General features: G+C 45.8%; 2 protein-coding genes across 4 annotated transcripts in view; one reads left to right on the forward strand and one right to left on the reverse strand.

Annotated features, from left to right (window-relative positions):
• LOC105473957 (solute carrier family 16 member 14) overlaps window positions 1–2,067 on the reverse strand; it is a 40,155-nt gene extending 38,088 nt beyond the window's left edge. Inside the window, exon 1 of one of the 3 annotated variants that reach the window (XM_011728215.3) lies at window positions 1,597–2,067. The gene's annotated coding sequence lies outside the window, so the exon portion shown is untranslated. The remainder of the gene's footprint in view (window positions 1–1,596) is intronic. The other 2 variants (XM_071073505.1, XM_011728214.3) reach the window with 2 other exon arrangements.
• LOC139357294 (odorant receptor 131-2-like) overlaps window positions 1–21,072 on the forward strand; it is a 90,552-nt gene that overhangs the window by 15,506 nt on the left and 53,974 nt on the right. The window lies entirely within an intron of this gene.

Here is a 21,072-nt window from a genome sequence, read left to right on the forward strand (position 1 = left end):
TTTTAATTTGGCTATTGTTATTATATTGCATGTGGTGAGCTCATCACACATAAGGAAAGCGGGAAGCACCAAGCTAAAATCAAAATTACCGTCTCCCCCAAAGTTAGGCAGAGCGTGGTGGTAGCGGCTCTGCATCCCATGCAGGTGAGTGCGGGGTTCACCCTTAATTCGGCTCTGCAGGCACTTCCGCGCTCTCCACCTGGTGTGTACAGGGCATTCGGGGCCTTTAGAGGGCGCACTTGCAGCCAGCAGGCTGAAGAGGCTGCCGCGGAGAAGGCTGGGGAGCTGAGCTGGTGCAGAGACAGCCCAGGAGAAAAACAGAACCAAAAAAATCACACAGAATAAGGAGGACTCAACACATACATGCTTCTGGGTCACGGACTGTGCTTGGTGGCTTCTCCAACGCGATCCAGTCCAATTGGCATAAATGTCCCCATTTTACAGATGAAGAATCTGAGCCATCAAATGGGAGCAATGAAGCTTAGAGGGGTTAAACTAGCAGGCGGTGGAAACCAAATCGGAAATCAGGCCTGCAGGATCCCAAGCCTGTTTTACCTCCTCCCACCCCCAACACTCCCTCTCTCCCCTTTCCTCTTTCTCTCGTCTCTCTCTCACACACACACACAGACACAGCCGCACACGCACGCACACGCAAACAAAGAAGCCAGACAAGGCAAAGGAGAATCTCTCTAATCCCCAATAATGGCCCTCGGTCATCCTTGTTAATAAGCCCGAATCAACTTTTCCTCAGGCAAAACACGGCTTAATTGGAAAGCAGAGTTGAGCTCCTAAAACATCGTCATGGCCTTGGCAGCGTTTAGCCCCGAAATGGCCGTCCCCGGTCCCTCACCCCATTTCAGCCTCTCTTGAGGAGCCTCGATCAGAAGCGCTAAGGGGGCCCAGCCTCTGCGCGCCCTGGGCGTGGGTTCGTGCCCGCGGGGTACGGCCTCCGCGCCCCACTCTCCGAGCTCCCTCCCCCACCCGCGCTTGGTGCTCCCCCTCCCTCGGCACCCCGAGATCAGTCCCCGCTTCGGGCACCCCGCATCCCTCGGCGCGTTCGGAAGCCAGCAGCCCCGCGGGGAAGCCGGGCAGGCTGCAGCACCACAGCCTGTGCAGAGAGGCATCCGCAACCCCCGATGTCTCTAGGCGCAGCCCGGGGTCCTCCGCTCTGCGCCTCATCACTGTCCAGTTCGAGTTCCAAACGGCCTGGAGAGCAGACGGGCAGCGAGGCTGGGCTCCGGGCAGAGAGCGCCTCTCCAGCCAGACGGGGGTGCCCTGGATGACGCTTGCGGGGTCCCGGCCGGCTTGAGCAGCAAGGCGCGCGTCCCCAAGCTCCGCCTGGCGGTCTGCCCTGAACCGCCGGTTACCCTGCCCGCCCGCAGTTCCCGAGCCCCCGCGGCGGCCTTTGCACTACCACCCGCCCCGGCACAGCCTCGCCCTCCACCGCCCGGGCAGCCTTTCCGGAGCCTGCCTTGGGCTGGGGCCGGCCCTTCCCGGAGGTTCCTGGGGTGCAGCAGCCATCCGAAACCAGGCTCCGATGCCCCCAGCGCCGCTCCATTCCCCAGGCCCACGGCGCGCGCGGCCTCGGATACTCACCGCCCGAGGCCCGCTGGGCTGCGGCCTCACTCTGCTCCACGCCCGGATCCTCGAACTTGCTGCTCTGCTTCGAGCCCCCTGAGCTGCTGGGTGTAGAGATTTGTTGCAATGTCGCCTATCATCCTGGAGATGCGGGTGCCTGCGGCTCAGCTCTCCGCCCGGCTCGGTGCGCTCTGTGCCGGGCTCCCGGGGTCTTCCGCCGCTCGCTGCCAGGCCAGATGAGCGTTTGGTGGAGCTGAAAGCTCGACGCCGCAGTCCAGGTGGCTTTAAAAAGGGTGCGTTTGGAGGTGTCCAAACCTAACCTGGGCTTCCTTCCAATCGGAGCAATTTCAAATCTTCATGCTCGTTCATTCCTATACCGGCTAATTCTGGTTTGGCAGGGAAAAAAAAATGTAGTCACCTCACATGCACACTCTTGTGGCCGGTTGAAGTTTATAGCTTTGGCTGAGTTTCCGCTAAGGCGCTGCACATTTATCACTGGAGGAAAGGTCCTGAAACCTAATCCAGGATGCAAGTGAGACTAGCAGTAGCCTCCATTTCTCTGAGATGCTAGAGAAGGGATGAAACAGACCCTTACTGCAATATTTTTGGCCAGAGAGGACTCAAAGTCCCTTACTCTCTCTCTTTTAGAGATATGGGTTTCACTACATTGCCAGGCTGGTCTCCAACACTTGGACTCAAGGGATCCTCTGACCTTGGCCTTCCAAAGTGCTGGGATCACAAGCTGAGCCACCGTGACCAGTCAGTCCCTCATTCTTGGTTCCACTCTGGGTCCCACCTCTCCTTGCTCTTTCTGCACGTCCATTACCTACTTTCGTGGGCACCAGGCACAACTTTATCTCAATGTCTCCCTACGTCATTCCCAGCAGGGCACACAACACAGTGCTTTACCTTGGACAGTTTTCTGTATTATTGAGGTGAATGCATGAGTCGATGAAGGCTGTGCTTTTTTTTTTCCACCTGAAGGTTTTGCAGTAGTTCTCTACTGCTGTTGTGATAAACTGCGATATTACTGTGATAAACACAGTAATAGCAGACGAAAACCACACAAATTCACTATTTTATAGTTCTGGAGGTCAGAAGTTTGAAATGCGTCATACTGGGCTAAGATCATGGTGCTGGCACCTTGAAGGCTGTGTTCCTTCTTGTGGCTGTAGGGGAGAGCAACCAGCTTTTGCAGGCCGCCCACATTCCTTGGCTGGTGGCTCTTCCTCCATCTTCAAAGCTAGCACTGCTGCGTCATTCTGTCTTCTTTCCATACTCACATTGCCTTGTCTCCTCTTTTCTGCCCCCACCCCTTTCCACTTTTAAGGACCCTGGGGATTACATTGAGTCTAATGAGATAATCCAGATAATCTCTCTATTTTAAGGTCAGCTGATTAGCAACCTTAATTCCATCTGCAACCTTAATTCCCCTTTTGCCAGGTAAGGTAACAAATTCAGAGGTTCCAGGGATTAGGATGTGGACATCTTTGGGAGACCATTATTCTGCCAGCACAGATTTCCTTCTTTCTTCCTTTCCTTTTTCTTTTCTTCCTTCTTTTTCGTTTCTTCGAAAAAAAATGTCACATGTATTTCATATTGCCTTTTTGTTTGTTTGTTTGAGATAGGGTCTCACTCGGTCACCCAAGCTGGAATACAGTAGCATGATCACAGCTCACGGCAGCCTCAACCTCCTGGGCTCAGGTGATCCTCCCATCTCAGCCTCCTGAGTAGCTGGGACTACAGGTGCACGCCACCATCCCTGGCTAATTTTTTTGACTTTTTGTAGAGACGGAGTCTCATTATGTTGCCCAGGCTGGTCTTGACCTTTTGGACTCAAGTGATCTGGCTGCCTCAGCCTCCCAAAATGCTGGGATTACAGGCATGAGCCACTGCACCCAGCCTATATTGCTATTTCTTATATCAACTCTCTCTCTCTCTCTTTTTTTTTTTTTTTTTTGAGATGGAATCTCATTCTGTCACCCAGGCTAGAGTGCAGTGGCAATCTTGGCTCACTACAACCTCTGCCTCCCAGGTTCAAGTGATTCTCCTGCCTCAGCCTCCTGAGTAGCTGGGGTTATAGGAGCGTGCCACCATGCCCAGCTAATCTTATATCAACTCTTGGTTTAAAAATAATTGAGTCTGGGCACAGTGGCTCACGCCTGTAATCCCAGCACTTTGGAAGGCCAAGGCAGGTGGACCATTTGAGGCTAGGAGTTCAAGACCAGCTTGGCCAACATGGTGAAACCCCGTCTCTACTAAAAATACAAAAATTAGCTGGGTGTGGTGGCGCCTGCCTGTAATTCCAGCTGCTTGGGAGGCTAAGGCATGATAATGCTTGAATCTGGGAGGCGAGAATCGCTTGAACCTGGGAGGTGAGCTGAGATCGCGCCACTGCATTCTAGCCTGGGTGACAGGGTGAGACTCAGTCTCAAAAAGAAAAAAAAAAAAAAGATTAAAAAAATTTTAAGAAAATTGTGAGAAATTGTGGCCAAGTGAGGGCATTCTGATGAGGTACTAGGCTGCAGTGGCTTACATATCTTACTTTTGCTGATAAGAATATGGGCAACTGGATGGTTAGTGTTCCCTTGGGTAGTGCCTCTCATATCCACTCATTTCAAGCAGGCTTTTGACAGCAAGATTAGGGTTCCTGACAAGCACTTCAATTCCCGATGATCCATTTTGTTTGAAAAGAAGTCTGTAAGATTTTTAAGTCTGTTTTTTTTTCTCTGAAAACTTGCCCACTTATGGAAGTATGATGGATCTCATATGAACTGTTCATATTTAGTGTCCAATTTGATGAATTTCAGCATATGGAGGTGGGATGCATCTGGTATGAACTATGCATATTTAGTGTACAGTTTGATGAGTTACAGCACGTCTATGGAACTACCACCTCAATCAAATGACTCCAAAATTTTCCTTGTGCTGCTTTGTAACCCTCATCCCACCTTCACACACCCAGGCAGTCTTTAACTGGCTCTCTGAGAAGCTTCTACTCTGGACCGTGAAGGCTTTTCTGATCAATTATTTTGTCTTCATAAGTTTCATTGCTCTTAGCTGTCTGTTGGTCTCTCAGTGACACAGGTGGATTGAGAACAGGCCCAAAGCAAAGAGGACTGTGACCCATACGTTGGTATGTCTGGGTTAAATAAATAGAAATCCACTATCAGGCCGGGCACAGTGGCTCACACCTGTAATCCCAGCACTTTGGGAGGCCAAGGTGGCCGGATCGCCTGAGGCTGGGAGCTCAAGACCAGCCTGGCCAATATGGTGAAACCCTGTCTCTACTAAAAATACAAAAATTAGCTGGGCGTAGTGGCAGATGCCCGTAATCCCAGCTACTCAGGAGGCTGAGGCAGGAGAATCGCTTGAATCCAGGATACGGAGGTTGCAGTGAGCCAGGATTGCACCATTGCACTCCAGCCTGGGCGATACAGCAAGACTCTGACTCCAAAAAAAAAAAAAAAAAAGGAAATCCACCTTCAATTAGGATGTAAAATATAAGCGCTAAATTCTTTTCACGTATCTGAAGTAGAGAAACCTGACATCCTCTCTTGATTTTTAGGCAAATTATATGTTTTCTCTCAATAACAATCTTACCTTTAATTGAATTGCATTAGTTAACAACCTTGCCTCTTTTTTTTTTTTTTTTTTTTTTTTTTTTTTTTTTTTTGAGACGGAGTCTCGCTCTGTAGCCCAGGCTGGAGTGCAGTGGCCGGATCTCAGCTCACTGCAAGCTCCGCCTCCCGGGTTCACGCCATTCTCCGGCCTCAGCCTCCCGAGTAGCTGGGACTACAGGCGCTGCCACCTCGCCCGGCTATTTTTTGTATTTCTTAGTAGAGACGGGGTTTCACCGTGTTAGCCAGGATGGTCTCGATCTCCTGACCTTGTGATCCGCCCATCTCGGCCTCCCAAAGTGCTGGGATTACAGGCTTGAGCCACCGCGCCCGGCCAACAACCTTGCCTCTTAAGAATGTAAACTAATTCACATGCTGCCTGTAAAAGCCTCTTCTCTTAGTTCTAATCATGTACTCAATTGATTTCATAATCCCACATTGGAGTTGGGGTGAAACTAAGAATTTGGACAATCTGTGCCTTAATTTTGGTGGTTTCATGGTGTAGAATAGGCACAGAGGGGGATAGAATTAGCTTTTGAGGAAGCTGTTAGCACAGAACATTGAAGGGGTGAGAGAAATGCCTTAAAGTGTCACCGTGACTGCCTCACTGTTGTAACCAGCCCAGACGTAAAGATGACGCGCGGCCCACATGGTCACCAAGAACATCCTCCGTCGCTCAGTGCAGCCCTCTTCCCCACTCCTCTGAGTTTCATGTGGGGAGATCAAAGATTAGAACCCAGAACACATATGCCTGAAACGCAAGTGTGCTCAGAAACCACAGGGCTAGCCACACACTGCACAGCCAGACGAAGCTTTATGAAGGAGGAAGGAAATGCTTTCTCTTACACAGGGCCAGAAACCCAGTGCAGTGGCCAAATCCTTGCCACCTCTTGGCTGGGTGGGTCAGTCTGTGCCCACCCCGTATTCTCCCTGTGACTGGATTTATCTTTCCTTAAGTGGAGATGTTTTTACCAAGTGGGGACCTTGGTTACATCTGGTCTCGGCAGGTATCTTCAGTCTTTGCCTGCTGCCAAACCAGCCTCCAGGGATTTCAGACCTCAGCATGGCTTGTGGGGACAGAAGGAGGTTGCAGGGCTGATAGCAGCCTTCAGCAGCCTGGAGCTTCATGACAACCACCATACTGAGATAACATTGGTCGTGGCTTCTGGGTGCCTCATAAATTTACTTTCAGATTTCAGGAAGGCCTCATTTTTATGCTTTATCCATGAACCGTATGTGCTAGTAGTTACTTTTCAGCTATTCGTTTATTTTTTCATTCAACAAATATTTGTTGAACTTGTATGGTGTGATTTTATGAAGTGCTGGGGATACAGCAATGAACAAAACCAACACAAATGCTTTTCTGCACTAAGTATATGTTCCAGTGAGCAAGACAAACAAGTTATATATATGTAATGTGTATATGTGTATGTGTATTTATTTCTCTCTCTCTATATATATATGTATGTATAGACATACATATATATACAATTAGTAATAAGCACTAAGAAAAAAATTAGGCAAGGACAGGGAAATTGAAGGGTTGTTGTGATGGGAAATTTTAGAAGGGAGAGAAAGCATCAACAAGAAGTGCAGGAATGAGCCATGAGAATGACAGGAGGAAGCTCATCCTAGCAGTAAGAGTAGCAGGTGCAAAGGCCACGAGGCAGAGGGAAGTGTCTGTAGGTCACCCTAAGGCCTTGAAAATCATAGAAAAGAAATTGGCTTTTATTCAGAGACAGGAAGCCCTGGAGAGTTGAGCAGAGGGGGCCGGGCACGGTGCCTCACACTTGTAATTCCAGCACTTTGGGAGGCCGAGGTGGGTGGATCACTTGAAGCCAGGAGTTTGAGATCAGCGTGGTCCACATGGTGAAACCCCATCTCTACTAAAAATTCAAAAGTTAGCTGGGTGTAGTCGTGCATGCCTGTAATCCCAGCTGCTTGGGAGGCTGAGGCATGAGAATCGCTTGAACACAGGAGGTGGAGGTTGTAGTGACCTGAGGTGGCACCACTGCACTCCAGCAACAGAGACTCTGTCTCCAGAAAAAAAAAAAAAAAGAGTTGAGTTGAGTAGAGGGGTGACATGACACTTACCAAGATATGTCTGGCTACTAGATTGGAAAGAGGATGCAGGACAACAGAGCAGAAGCAGAAAAATCGGTTAGGAGATGACTACAATAATCCAAGGGAGAGACAATGGCTACTGGGACCTTAGAAGTGGCAATGAAGGTCGTAAAACGAAATTGGATCTGAATATACTTTGGAGGCAGAGTTGTAGGATTTGCTTTCAGATTGAATGTGTGAGAGAAAGAGGAGTCAAGGATGACTCCAAGGTTTTGACCTAAGTGATTGAAAGAATGGAACTGACATTAACAAAGATGGGAAGACTGCAGGAGGAGCTTGTTTGGGGGAGATATTAGGAGTTCAGATTTGGACCTGTTACTATTTTAATATGGCATACATAGTTGCTCTTTTAGTAGTTACTATTTTTAATAGTTACATGGGATACATAGTTAAGGCTTACATAATTACTATTTTAATGTGGCATACATAGTAGTCACACAATGGAATATTATACAGCAATCAAAAGGATCAATTCCATTAACACACCATATGTTTGAATCTTAGAAATTACATATTAAGTAGAAAAAAGCAGAGACAGGAAGCCCTGGAGAGTTGAGCAGAGGGGGCCGGGCACGGCCTTATTTATTATAAATAAATAAACAAGTATTTATTTGCATAAATACTCTTTATGCAAAATTACAAAACTTAAACGAAATATGTTTGGAATGCATCTAGGTGCAGTGCAACTGTCCAAAAAGGGAAGCAAAGAAAGATGAACATGAGATTTAGGTCAGGGATGACAGACAGAAGGGATGGGTATGATTAGATGTGCCTTATTGTCATGCTGGTTTCATGGACACTTACTTCATTATTAAAAACAATTAACTTAGCCAGGCGTGGTGGCTCACCCCTGTAATCCCAGCACTGTGGGAGGCTAAGGCAGGGTTACTGCTTGAGGCCAGGAGTTCAAGACCTGCCTGGGCCACCTCAATAGCGAGGCCCCATCTCTACAAAATAAAAATTAAAAATAACAGCTGGATGTGGTGGCATGCACCTGTAGTCCCAGCTACTCAGGAGGCCGAGGTGGGAGGATTGCTTAAGCACAGGAGTTTGAGATTACAGTGAATTGTGATGGTGCCACTGCACTCCAGCCTTGGTAACCAAGCAAGACTTTGTCTCTAAAATAAAAAAATACATAAAAATGATGAACTCATTATGACCAAGTGGGACTTATCCCAGGAATGCAAGGTTGGTATGTATTTGAAAATCAATTAATGTGATAGATAGTATCAACAGAATAAAGGATGAGGTGTGGGCCTATAGTCCTAGTGACTTAGGAGGATGGGGTGGGAGGATTGCTTGAGGCTGCAGTGAGTTTTGATCCCACCACTGCACTCTAGCCTGTGCGAAAGAGCAAGATCTAAACAAAAAATAAAAAACAAACAAACAAAAAAAACAGCCTGGTGTGGTGGCTCACACCTGTAATCCCAGCACTTTGGGAGGCCAAGGCAGGCAGATCACTTGAGGTTAGGAGTTCAAGGCCAGCCTGGCCAACATGGTGAAACCCTGTCTCTACTAAAAATACAAAAAGTATCCAGGCAGGTGCGGTGGCACATGCCTGTAGGCCCAGCTACTCAGGAGGCTGAGGCAAGAGAATCGCTTCAACCCAGGAAGTGGAGGTTGCAGTGAACTGAGATCATGCCACTGTACTCCAGCCTGGGCGATAGAGTGAGACTCCTTCTCAAAAATAAATAAATAAATACAAATTTAAAAAAGGAAAAAAACAAAATCACATGATCATCTTAATAGATACAGAGTAAGTATTTTACAAAATCCAACACCCTTTCATGATTTAAATAAACACACAACAGACTAGCAATTGAAGGGTACTTCCTCAACCTGATAAAAGGCATCTACAAAAACTCACAGCTAACATCATACTTAATGGTGAAAGACTGAATGCTTTTCCCTAAAGATCAGGAACAAGATTAAGGATATCCACTTTTGCCACTCCTATTTAATGTTGTACTAGGAGGTTCTAACCAGGGGAATTAGGCAATAAATAAATGAAAGATTAGAAATTTAAAAAAAAAAGGGCATCCAAAATAGAAAAAAGAAAATAAAATTATCTCTATTTTCAGATATATAATTTATTTCAGATATATACAGAAAACATAAGGAATCCACTAACAAAAATAGGACTTACGAAATGCATTCAGCAAAGTTGCAGCATACAAGATCAGTGTATGCAAATTAATGATATTTCTATACACTAACAACTCCATTTACAATAACATCAAAAAGAATTTTAAAAATTGGGAATACACTTAAAGGAAGTGCCAAGTTTGTACTCTGAAAATTACAAAGCATTACTGAATGAAATTAAAGACCTAAATACATGAAAAGACATCTCCCCAAACACCAGTGGGCCTTACAGCCCAGGCAGATTCTGTAACCCTGGTTCACCAGGCCAGTCCCCAGCTGGGCCTACTTTGTCACCTCTGCAAGAAAGGAACAGGAGATGTCAATGTATTGCCAAGACCAAATACCAGCATTAGAGAACTTTTAGGACTGTGTAATCAGTGATTATGAAAATAAAGAGCTCTCCTCTTCCTTGTTGCGAAGCAGCAGAACATTTATGGCGAAAGCCAAGAACGCACAGAGTTGAGCTGTTTCCGAGGTCAGCCAGACCGAAAGCCCAGCTCCTCCGTCTGTGTGTACGTGGCCCGGCATCAGCGCTGGAGTGGGTGGAATACCAGCACCTACATCAAAGGGTTGTTGTGAGGATTAAGTAAGATAACATGTGGACAGCACTGCGCTCGGCACATCATTAGGGGACTTATTTCTAAAGTAGTGATAAGAGTGTCATCCAAGCCTACTCCACCTCAGAGAGAGAACTGCCTGACAGGAGAGCCCTCTTGAGAGGCAGCATAAATGAGTCATTAAGAGTATAAAGCCTGGAGCCTCACTGCTGAACTGCAATCCCAACGTTCACCACTCACCTGTTTATCGGTTAATGAGGTTGCTTAGCATCTCTACATCTCAGTGTCATCTTAGGTAAGATGAAAATGTCTCAGCCCATTTGGGCTGCTGTAACAAAATACCATAAACTGGGTGGCTTATGCACAACAGACATTTATTTCTTGCAGATCTGGAGGCTGGGAAGTCCATGATCAGGGTGCTGTAGATTTTAGTGTCTGGTGAGGGCCCATTTCCCGGTTCATAGACAAAACCTTCTCACTGTGTCCTCATGTGATAGATGGGGCAAGGGCACTCTCTAGGGTCTTTTTTATGAGGACACTGATCTCATTCATAAGAGCTATGCCCTCATGACCTAATTACATCCCAAGGGTCCTACCTCCCTAATAGCAGCACCTTGGGGGTTAGGTTTCAGTGTCTGAATTTGGAGGGGATACAAACTTTCAGACAGTAGCAGATTGATAATAATAATAACATATATAAATATTTTAACAATATTTTATTATTTTATAAGTAATAAATGTAACTTTTATTTATATTTTATTTTATAAAAATATAAATATATTTTAATAATAATAATAATAATAGCTACCTCTTGAGTTGTTGTGAGGTGTAAATGATTTAAAGTGTGTGAAGGCTGGGTACAGTGGCTCACACCTGGAATCCCAGCACTTTGGGAGGCAGAGACAGGAAAATTGCTTTAGTCCAGGAGTTCAAGACCAGCCTGGGCAACAAAGTGAGACCTCTGTCTCTACAAAAAAATGAAAAAATTAGCCGGGCATTGTGGCACATGTCTGTGGTTCTAGCTACAAGGGAGGCTGAGGCAGGAGGATCACCAGAGTCCAGGAGGTTGAGGCTGCAGAGAGCCACTGCACTCTGGTCTGTGCAATAGAGTGAGACTGTCTCAAATAAAAAGAGTATATGAAGTCCATTGACCTGTATCTCCTGATGAGATATATACTAAGAGGAACACAGCAGTCCTTCTGTGAGATTGCTGACAAAAAATACGTAAGTCTAATCACGAGGAAACATCAGACAAAGTTGAATTAAGGGACATCCTACAAAATAACTAGCCTATCCTTCCCAAGAAGGTTGGCATCACCAAGGGTAAACAAAGATTCATGAAGAGGCCAGTTTAAAGGAGACATGAGAGAAATGACAAATAAATGCAACACGTGATCCAGAGTTGCTTTTACCGGTTGTGGTGGGACCATTGGCTAAATCTGATTAAGGTCTTGAGATTAGGTAATAACACTATAAGCCTATTAGTTTTTTTAGATTTTAACAATTACAGTACTGTGGTTATGTAAGAGAATGTCTTTTTTTAAAAAAGAAATGCTCGCTGAAGTATTTAGAAGTAAAAAACAATTTTTTAAAAGCATGTAAAGTTCTTAGAATGATCCTTGGCACATAGCACCCATGGGTGTTAGCTGTTATTTTCTAGCTGAATTTTTGCAGTGCCGAATTCCATTTAGTATCCAACAGTGCTATTGTGACCTTCATTAACAATGCTGCAGGAAACTGGCTAATCTAACTGCTTTTTCTTTTCCTGTTTCCCAGCGTTTGGTTTCCGATCTTACGCAGTTCCAGAAAATATGTATCCCATAAATATACACAACCTCTAAGTACACACAATTTGTTTTTAATTAAAAAAGTAAAATAAAAAAAAAGAAAACATAAAAGAAAATATAGAAAAGCTACAAGGACTCTCATTTTCTCACACTTAACACCTCAATATTCCTCTTGGTTCCTTCTGCCCTCCCTACCTCTCTCCACTCCCCTTTTATGGGTCTCAGTTTTTTGGTGGAGGCTGAGCCCACCTGTGGCTCCCAGGGCAGGAAGGACTGGGTGGATCAGGCTCCTCTGCCTCAGCAGGGAAACCTGCTGCTGAGCATGGAGAGGGTTGCTCAGCAGAGAGGAGTGGGACATTTGCAGAGAAGTGGATCTCCCAAAGAAGGCTTTTGAATAGTTCTCTATGATCTCCTCTCCCGTGTGGGATTGGATAATCAGGTGAGACATGGGGGAGGGGTGGTGTCATATAAAAATGCCTACCTAAGCCATGTGCTGTTTCCCAATTTATTGTGTGACTAGCTCCCTAGGGACCAGGATGGCCAGACAAGGGCAAGATAACTTAGGTTTAGTTAGTTGGGGTTAGTTTTCTCAAAACTCTTGTCATGCATGGATGGCTAAATCCTGAACCCAGGCTTCAGTGACTTTTACCTTGGGATGAGAGGACCAAATTATTGTGTTTGTTGGTGACTTCACAGCTCCTAATAAAACATAGTCATCTGGATTCGTTGTAAGGAAGGCCAGCATTGATATGGATGTGTAACTAGCCTAGACTCCCACACACTTGAACCACAGTGGGGCCTTCAGGATACTTGGGGTAAAACAAAAACCGGAATCAAACACAGTTCATGGGGTTTTAAACCTCCATGGAAAGAAGTCTGCCAATGGGAAGAATGAAAAAAATGGTTTGATCCTCCTCAATACGTATAGAGGTGAGAGGACGGAGAAGGACATTGTTCATAGAAGTTATACTGGTTGCAAAAATAGGAGGGTGTGCTTCTTGGGTATCAGGACTGTCAGAATGATTTGAGGTAGTATCTTCTGGAGGGTGAACTGGGAGCACTGGTAATTTTAGAGCCACACTGACTAGCAGTAACAAACACTAGGTCTCCTTCAGGCATTTTAAAAGAGTACTGAGCTCCTACAAGGTGTCAGACACCAGGTGTCTAGATGCTGACACATCAGTAATAAACATGTGCATGTGCAATTCTTTTTCAGTTCATTGAATACTCAAGGAGGAAGTCAGGGTGGAGTCTTTAACACCTATAATTTATTAAGAGAGAGAGCAGTGTTCAGATTCGGAATCATCAACAAATAGCCCCCCTACCTAGTTGGAATTTAATAACCATATGTTGTTTTGAGGTACTTATTTGTGGTTTCTCTTATTAATTTATTTAACAATAGTTATTGAGGGCCAGGTGAGTCTTGGGTGACGGAGAATACTATATTGGATAAGCTGACAGGAGTTCCTGTTCTCATGGAGTATGCATTCTAAGGGAGAGTGAAACAGGCAATATTTCAGGTGCTAAGCATTATAAAATAAAACAAAGCAGGGTGAGGGGAGTGAGGAGGAGATTTTTTGCTCTTTCGCAAATTTACAAGTGGTAGACTTGTTTTCCATTGACACAAATGATATGACACTTCTTATCAAAGTAAGAAAGTTAAACCTGATTTCATTTAAAGAAAGTGATACATAAATAATTGTTCAGCAAGATGGTAGGCAAATAACTGACATGTGGCAAGCATTGCTTTAAGGCAATTGTTCCCTGCCTTGGCTACACATTAGAACACCTGGGTCAGGCCAAACTCCAGACCAATTGCATCAGAAGAATTAGCCGAGAAATCCTCAACCCCTCCCCTCACAGGGGGTTTATTTTCTGGAGAAATTGAACCAGAGAGGGTCCAGATTCAGGTATCAGGCAGGGCAGAAGGTGGAGCTGAGGACCCAGAGAGCTGTGGGGTTGGGTGACATCTGTGCACTAAGTGGTGGGACACCCCAACCCTAGTACCTTTCACCTCTCCTGTTCCCAGGAGGGTAGCCTGGCTTCTTTTCCCTAAAAGGAGACTAGAAGATTCTTCCCTGGAGAAACTGAATAGGCTCAAAAAGGTTGAGTTGAAAATAATGATGTTTGGGGGTACCCAGTGACAAAGTAGGCTTTCCACCCAATAATAAGTAGTAAAATATAAGCATTGGTACACCCTTCCCTGCCCAAGAACACAGAGCTTCTAATTAGCTATAGGATGGAGGTCTAAATCTATGCGCACTAAGCTAATTGGGTTTTTTAAAGTTGGTTACGGAGGTGGAATTGGAAGGATGGTCCATGCTTAGAGTGTGGGCACTGACCAATCCCATCCTGAGCGAAGTAGGTTACACAGAGGTGCCAGCCGGCTGGAGGTGCCTCTCCACTGGCCCACCACTGGTGTGTGCTTGTTAAGAAGAGTCATTGACCATGCTTACAATGAGCCTGGCTGGATTCTCACATCTTTATGAATTATTTTGTTCAATCTTCACAATACCTCCATGAAGGAGAGGCTATTATTTTCTCATTTACAGGTGAGGAAACAAGGGCACAGACGGGTGAAGGAACTTGCCCCAGTTCATGAAGCTAGTAAGTGGCTGAGCTGGGATGTGAATCAGGCAGTACAGCTCTGCAGTCCCTGCATCAACCATGAAAGCATGCTGCCTTTAGTTGAGTACACATCTTAAGGGGGTGAAAAAATCTTGAGAGACATGTCCCCTGTTTCTTGCAGGCTACAATTGGTTTAAGGAACAGGTGTCCCTGTCTCCCTAACCAGGTGCTTAAAGGCTTCCTTGACCTGACCCAGCTCACGTTTCAAGTGTCCTCTTCTGCTACACCTGTGTTGTCACTGTTCCAGGCTGGAGTGGATTGCCCTCAGTTTCCAGAAGACATTCATGCTTTGTGTTTCCACGTGCTTTTTCCTTGGCTTGGGATCTCCTTCTACTGTACTTTTTAATTTATCATAATCCTTTCTTTTTTCTCCCCCCCTTTTTTTTTTGGTCATGATTCAACTCAAGCTAGCTCCTTCATGGTCACCTCTCTCAGATCAAATATATATGTGTGTGTGTGTGTGTGTGTGTGTGTGTGTATATATATATATATATATAGAGAGAGAGAGAGAGAGAGAGAGAGAGTCTTGCTCTGTTGTCCAGGCTGGAGTGCAGTGATGTGATCACTGAGACCTCTACCTCCCAGGTTCAAGTGATTCTCCTGCCTCAGCCTCCTGAGTAGCTGGGATTACAGATGCCTGCCACCACACCTGTCTAATTTTTCTGTATTTTTAGCAGAGATGGGTTTTCGTGATATTGGCCAAGCTGGTCTCGAACTCCTGTCCTCAAGAGATCCACCTGTCTTGGCCTCCCAAAGTGTTGGGTTTACAGGCGTGAGCCACTGTGCCCAGCTCAGGTAAAAATGAACAGGACCCCTTTTATGAACCCATGAGATTTGTCTGGTACTCTGTGGAGCACTTCTGCTGTTATTGTCTGTCAAGCCCACATCTTCTTTTCTTCTCTAACAGCAGCCTGGTTTTCCCCATGGTGAGCCATCTCTGGTAAGGGTTGAGCTGCCTTTTGTTTGTTTGTTTGTTTTGTTTTGTTTTGTTTGTTTGTTTTTTTGTTGAGACAGAGTTCCGCTCCATTACCCAGGCTGGAGTGCAGTGGCATGATCTTGGCTCACTGCAACCTCTGCCTCCCGGGTTCAAGCAATTCTCCTGTCTCAGCCTCCCAAGTAGTGGGGATTACAGGCATGCACCACCAAATTCGGCTAATTTTTGTATTTTTAATAGAGATGGGATTTCACCATGTTGGCCATACTGGTCTCAAACTCCTGACTTCAGGTGATCCACCTGCCTTGGCCTCCCAAAGTGCTGGGATTACAGGCATGAGCCACCATGCCCAGCTGGGTTGAGCTGCTTTTACAGGATCCCAGGCCCATCCTGTCAGGGCATACTTTTTTTCTGACTATAGAAATTGGCTTGGGAATAAACCTATGACCCAAACCAAGCCAATTGTACCTCAAATCTCAGCTCTTTGACTGTAACTGTTGGGAAAGAGGCATCGTCTGCTGGGCTTGCCAACCTGATAGAAACTAAGCCTTGAACTGCTGGGGGAAACTTTTGCTGCCTTATGGGAGCACAGCCCTATCAAATTTAAAGTCAGTGAAAACAGAACAGAGCCAAAAATTGGAGAGACGAAGAAATCATGGCCTCATTTAAGCTGCTGGGTCCAGCCTTGCTTTCCGGAATCTCTGTCTGTGTTTCTCTGTTACTTGAACCACATGTGCTCTTGAGTCAGCGTGAGCTGCAGTTCATCCTACGCAAGTGCAAGAATCCTGATGCACACACGGCCCGTGTGCCTTGGATTAGGATGATTCGTGGTTCTGAGTTCTAGGGGGAAAGGATACACATGTGATTCTCTGTGCAGCACAGGGCATAGAGTAGATATCTTGTCATACATGCGGACTTATTGGGCAACTCACACTCACTGCTGTTGGGTGTGTTTGAGGCTCCCATGGTGTTCCTAGGGGCCTTGGAGAGCGTTCTCTGGTTTGCTGATCCTGTTCTTTACTTCCTTCTCTAGAAATCAAACTTTCCCTAGTTGCCGACGGCAAAACCAACTTGCTGTGGGAAAGCACCTTTTTACTTGTTCAGTCTGGAACCACTACTCCTCTGTTCCCTTTTCCTTAGAAACTCCACCTTGGCAATGAGAAGGGTGTGTTCTCTCGAAGTTTCTCTCAGGGCATTTGAGATCATTGGTAGACAATCTCTATGTTTTGTTTAAATTTAGCAGGAAACCCAAAGATTGTGAGAGGATGGGATTTGGAGGGAGCCACTTCCTAATCAGGAAAGGAGAAGTCTTAACATAAAGGACTGAAGTTCGGAACCTCAGGACTGTCTGTAGACAAGGACAGTCCACAGCAATGTTGTAAAGTAAGTTAAGTGTCTTTGGAGCCCAGTCAGTTCCCAAGGCAGTGGCCCATCTTTTCCCTCCTGAAGTTCCTCTCCAGGCGGTTTCTTGCCCATCAAGCCTCTGAGGTCAGTTGGCCCCCTACTCCTGTCCAGCTGGCTCTCCCACACCCTTTACCTTAGATGGCTGAAAATTACATTCCTCATTCTCCGTTCAATTTGCCCATCTCCTGAGTCCCCAGTGTCTTAGTGGTAACATTACTATTGGTTACCCAGCTAGAACAGATGGGCATTTCAGAAGTAAGGGTCAGATAATGTCACACCCCTGTAGCCCACACTGTTGAATCAAGTCCTCCCATTTGAAGCACTCTTTACCCCTACTTCACCCCCCTCCCCAAGCCTCAGCTCCCATCAGTTAGGCCTTGGGCCTCTGCACGTCCTGGGCTCCAGCCCTGGGCTCTTCATACATTGGGAAAATAATACTTAAGGACAATATTCTCAATCCCCTGTGATCAGTCCCAAACTGTCTTCTAGTCTATTTTGAGGACAGCAAGACTGATGCCCAGCTGGTATTTCCATTATGGCCATATAGGGTATGAAAATGTTGATGCATTACTGTCATGACTGGTCAGTGGGTAAATAGCTGCTTCCTGGTTCCTTGCTACACCTTACCTGCCTCCTGCCAAGGCTGGGTTCATTCTGATTGGTTGGTGATCTTGCCTTACCAGATATGAAATATTTTGAATATCACTCCTGGCCTCGGCCTCCCAAATTGCTGTACAAAATAGTTGTAATTCTATGTTGTACATTTATATTTTATTATCTTTTTAAACTTTTTTTTTTTTTTTAATATAGAGATGAGGTCTCGCTATGTTGCTCAGGCTGGTCTAAAACTCCTAGGTTCAAGCAATCCTCTTGCCTTGCCTTCCCAAAGTGCTGAGATTACAGGTGTGAGCCACCATGCCCAGTCCATTAGACATCTAGGCATTTAAATGGACTGAGTTAAATCGTTTGCTGCAAGGCCGGGCATGGTGGCTCACGCCTGTAATCCCAGAACTTTGGAAGGCTGAGGTAGGAGGATCACCTGAGGTCAGGAGTTCAAGACCAGCTTGGCCAACATGGCGAAACCCTGTCTGTACTAAAAATACCAAAATTAGCCAGGCGTGGCGGTGCGTGCCTGTGGTCCCAGCTACTCGGTACTTGGGAGGCTGAGCCAGGAGAATCACTTGAACCGGGGAGGTGGAGTTTGCAGTAAGCTGAGATTGAGCCACTGCACTTCAGCCTAGGTGACAGACAGACTCCACCTCAAAAAAAAAAAAAAAAAAAAAAAACATTTGGTGCAAATATATAGTTTTTGAGTGTCTGCTATGTGTAAGCCTTCTAGGGTCTACTTGCTGGACCTAACGAAATGCAGGAGAGAGCTATGCATCCCCACAGGGATGTACTGTATCCCACATGGATGCACTATACCCCACAAAAGCCCAGATGCTTGCATGCCCCTAGTCTCTCATTTCCTGTGGCTCAGAGAAACAGGAACAGAGAAGACAAAATGTGAATACCATTATGGAGAGGCCACTGGACAGATTTCTCGGAGTCTGGTGGATGACTGGAGGCTACAGGAGCTGGCCAGCTGCGTGGCAGAGTCTGCCAGGTGACATCGCAGGGAAGAGGCTGTGCAATTTGGGAAGAGCCTCCTAACATCCATGGAATTTGGGAACAAAAATCTCAGGTTTCTGACCATGGATAATATCTTTGCAGTGAAGGCTCTCTCCTGCCCCCAATTTTTTATTTTCCTTAAAATGCACATGTTATCCTTAGATGATTCCTATGCCACTGACTCAGTTTGGAATGGCATAAAATAAAGCTAGTAGATGGAAAGAATTTTTAAAAAGCCAAAGGGAAAAAAATGCTGATGTGCTCAGTTTTTCTCCTTGTTATTAACCCTTTGAGAGCTGGTTTGTTCCTCTGCGGGACCCCAGGCCCCACCTCAGTGGCCCTTAGAGTGCCAGCTCTCCTCATTGAATGCACACCCAAGTAAATCTACTTGGTAAATCTACAGCGTAAAGGTTCTTACTCTAGGGGTTAGCAGGCTTTGGCTTTTAACTTGCCTTACTACTGGGATGATGAAATTGGCCTTTCCTCTGCTCTTGCTGTGAACATGCATCTTTGTCATTCATTTCAACATACAGGATGGTAGAAGCAAATAGCACTCTTCTTGTTTCTGAACTGCATCTGGGGGTGGGGAGTGGGTGGCAGTGGGCAGTGGGGAGATTGGCTGGAACCGAAGCTGGGCACATAAAGACTGTCTCTGTTTTTAAGACATGTACAGCCTGTTAGTCAAGCAGGACCAGAGTTTCCAGCAACTCTTTCTCTTCCTCTGCACACTGACTCTCCCCAGTGGGGGGGCCCCCCCTGTGTCCACTCTCAAGGGCTTGGATTGCAAACTAATTCCAGACTAGTGTTCAAATGGTTAAGGGACCAGCATTGGGGGGTGCTGGCATTCTAAAAGTTCATTTACCAGTATCCAAGGGTCGAAAGAGATGTTGGAGATTATCTAAACCAGGAGTCAGCAAATTGGGCCAAATCCAGTTTGATACCCATTTGGGGGAAATACAGTTTTAGTAGAATACAGTGTCCACTTATGTATTGTCTAGGGCTGCTTTTGCGGTATGCAAAGCTGAAAATAGTTATTATTTTCTCCTTTTCAGACAAAGTTTGTCAACACCTCATCCATTCTAACCCTATTTACCTCCCCATACAAGTGATTGTTCAATTATGGAACACCTGTGATAGCTCATTTCCTAACACTCACCAGCTCTTTAATTCTAGAAGATTCCTTCTCATGTTAAGCTGTATTTGCTTCCTTCTTTTTCCCTGCTACTGTATTGGAATGCTAGAGTCAGATAATCCCAAAGAGCTTGCTCTTTCTCTCTCTCTTTCTCTCTCTCTCTCTCTCTCTCTCTCTCTCTCTCTCTCTCTCTCCCCTTGAGATGGGGTGTCACTCTGTTACCCAGGCTGGAGTACAGTGATGTGATCATGGCTCACTGCAGCCTGGACCTCCTCCTAACTCAAGTCATCTTCCTACCTCAGCCTCCCGAGTAGCTGGGACATAAACTCGTGCCACCGTGTCTGGCTAATTTTTTTTTTTTTTTGTAGAGACAGGGTTTTACCTCTTGCCCAGGATGGTCTCAGACTCCTGGACTCAAGCGATCTGCCTGCCTTGGCTTCCCAAAACACTGGGATTACAGGCATGAGCCACCGTACCTGGCCCAAAGATTAATTATTTCATTTTCTTCTCACCAGTGATCTCTTCCACCAATCTGTGAAGATGTTTGTAATTCCACCATTAGATCATTGGCAAGAAGGAAATGAAATAAATACCTTTCAGACGACCTGACATAGGTAGTTGCCTCTTTTCTTCACACTTCAAGGTTTACCCTTATGCTGAAAATTTGGAGATTCAGCTTTGTTCTAAGCAGAGCGAAATCGACCTTTGAAAGTGGGGTTAACCACACACCAGCATTCTCTTTTTAGCCCTTTGAAAGTGGTCAGCTCATAACATTATCATAATTCACACATACACAGAGCATGGATTTCATATCTTTCTCCAAGAAAAGGGAAAACACTAAAATAGAAATAATTATGCAGGGAAGAAAACAGTCTGAGATTTTGTAATTTCAGGGTTTCAGTTAGGTACTATTCCATTTACTAGTGCTATGTGACAAATCACACCAAAACTTAGCAGCTTAAAATAACCATTTAATTTTGGCCAGGCCCGGTGGCTCATGCCTGTAATTTCAGCAGTTGGGGAGGCCAAGGCAGGAGGATTGCTTGAACCCAGGAGATTGGGATCAGCCTGGGCAACATAGTGAGACCTCATCTTTACAAAAACAAAAACAAAGTAAGCCAGATGTGATGGTGTGCACCTGTAGTCCGAGCTACACAACAGGCTGAGCTGCAGGGATCACTTGAGCCTGGATGTCCAGGCTGCAGTGAGCTGTAAATGAGCCACTACACTCCAGCCTGGGTGAGAGAGTGAAACCCTGCATCAGAAAACAAAACGAACAAACGTTTAATTTTGCTTACAATTTAGTGGATGAGGAACTTGGGAAGGGCTCAGCTGGGCCATTCTGATTCAAGGCTCCTCATGTGGACAGTCAGATGTCAGCTGGTCTCGACCTGTAAGGTGGTGCACTCTGATGGCTGGCAGCAGATGCTTTTTGTCAGCTGGGTGCTCCACTGTGATGTTGGCTGGAGGGCCTACACATGGCCTCTCCAGCATGGCAGCTTCAGTGTCATCGGACTACTGACATGGCAACTCAGGGCTCCAAGTGTGCGT

The sequence above is a fragment of the Macaca nemestrina genome, chromosome 11 (assembly GCF_043159975.1).
Source record: "Macaca nemestrina isolate mMacNem1 chromosome 11, mMacNem.hap1, whole genome shotgun sequence".
Taxonomy (NCBI): Eukaryota; Metazoa; Chordata; class Mammalia; order Primates; family Cercopithecidae; genus Macaca; species Macaca nemestrina.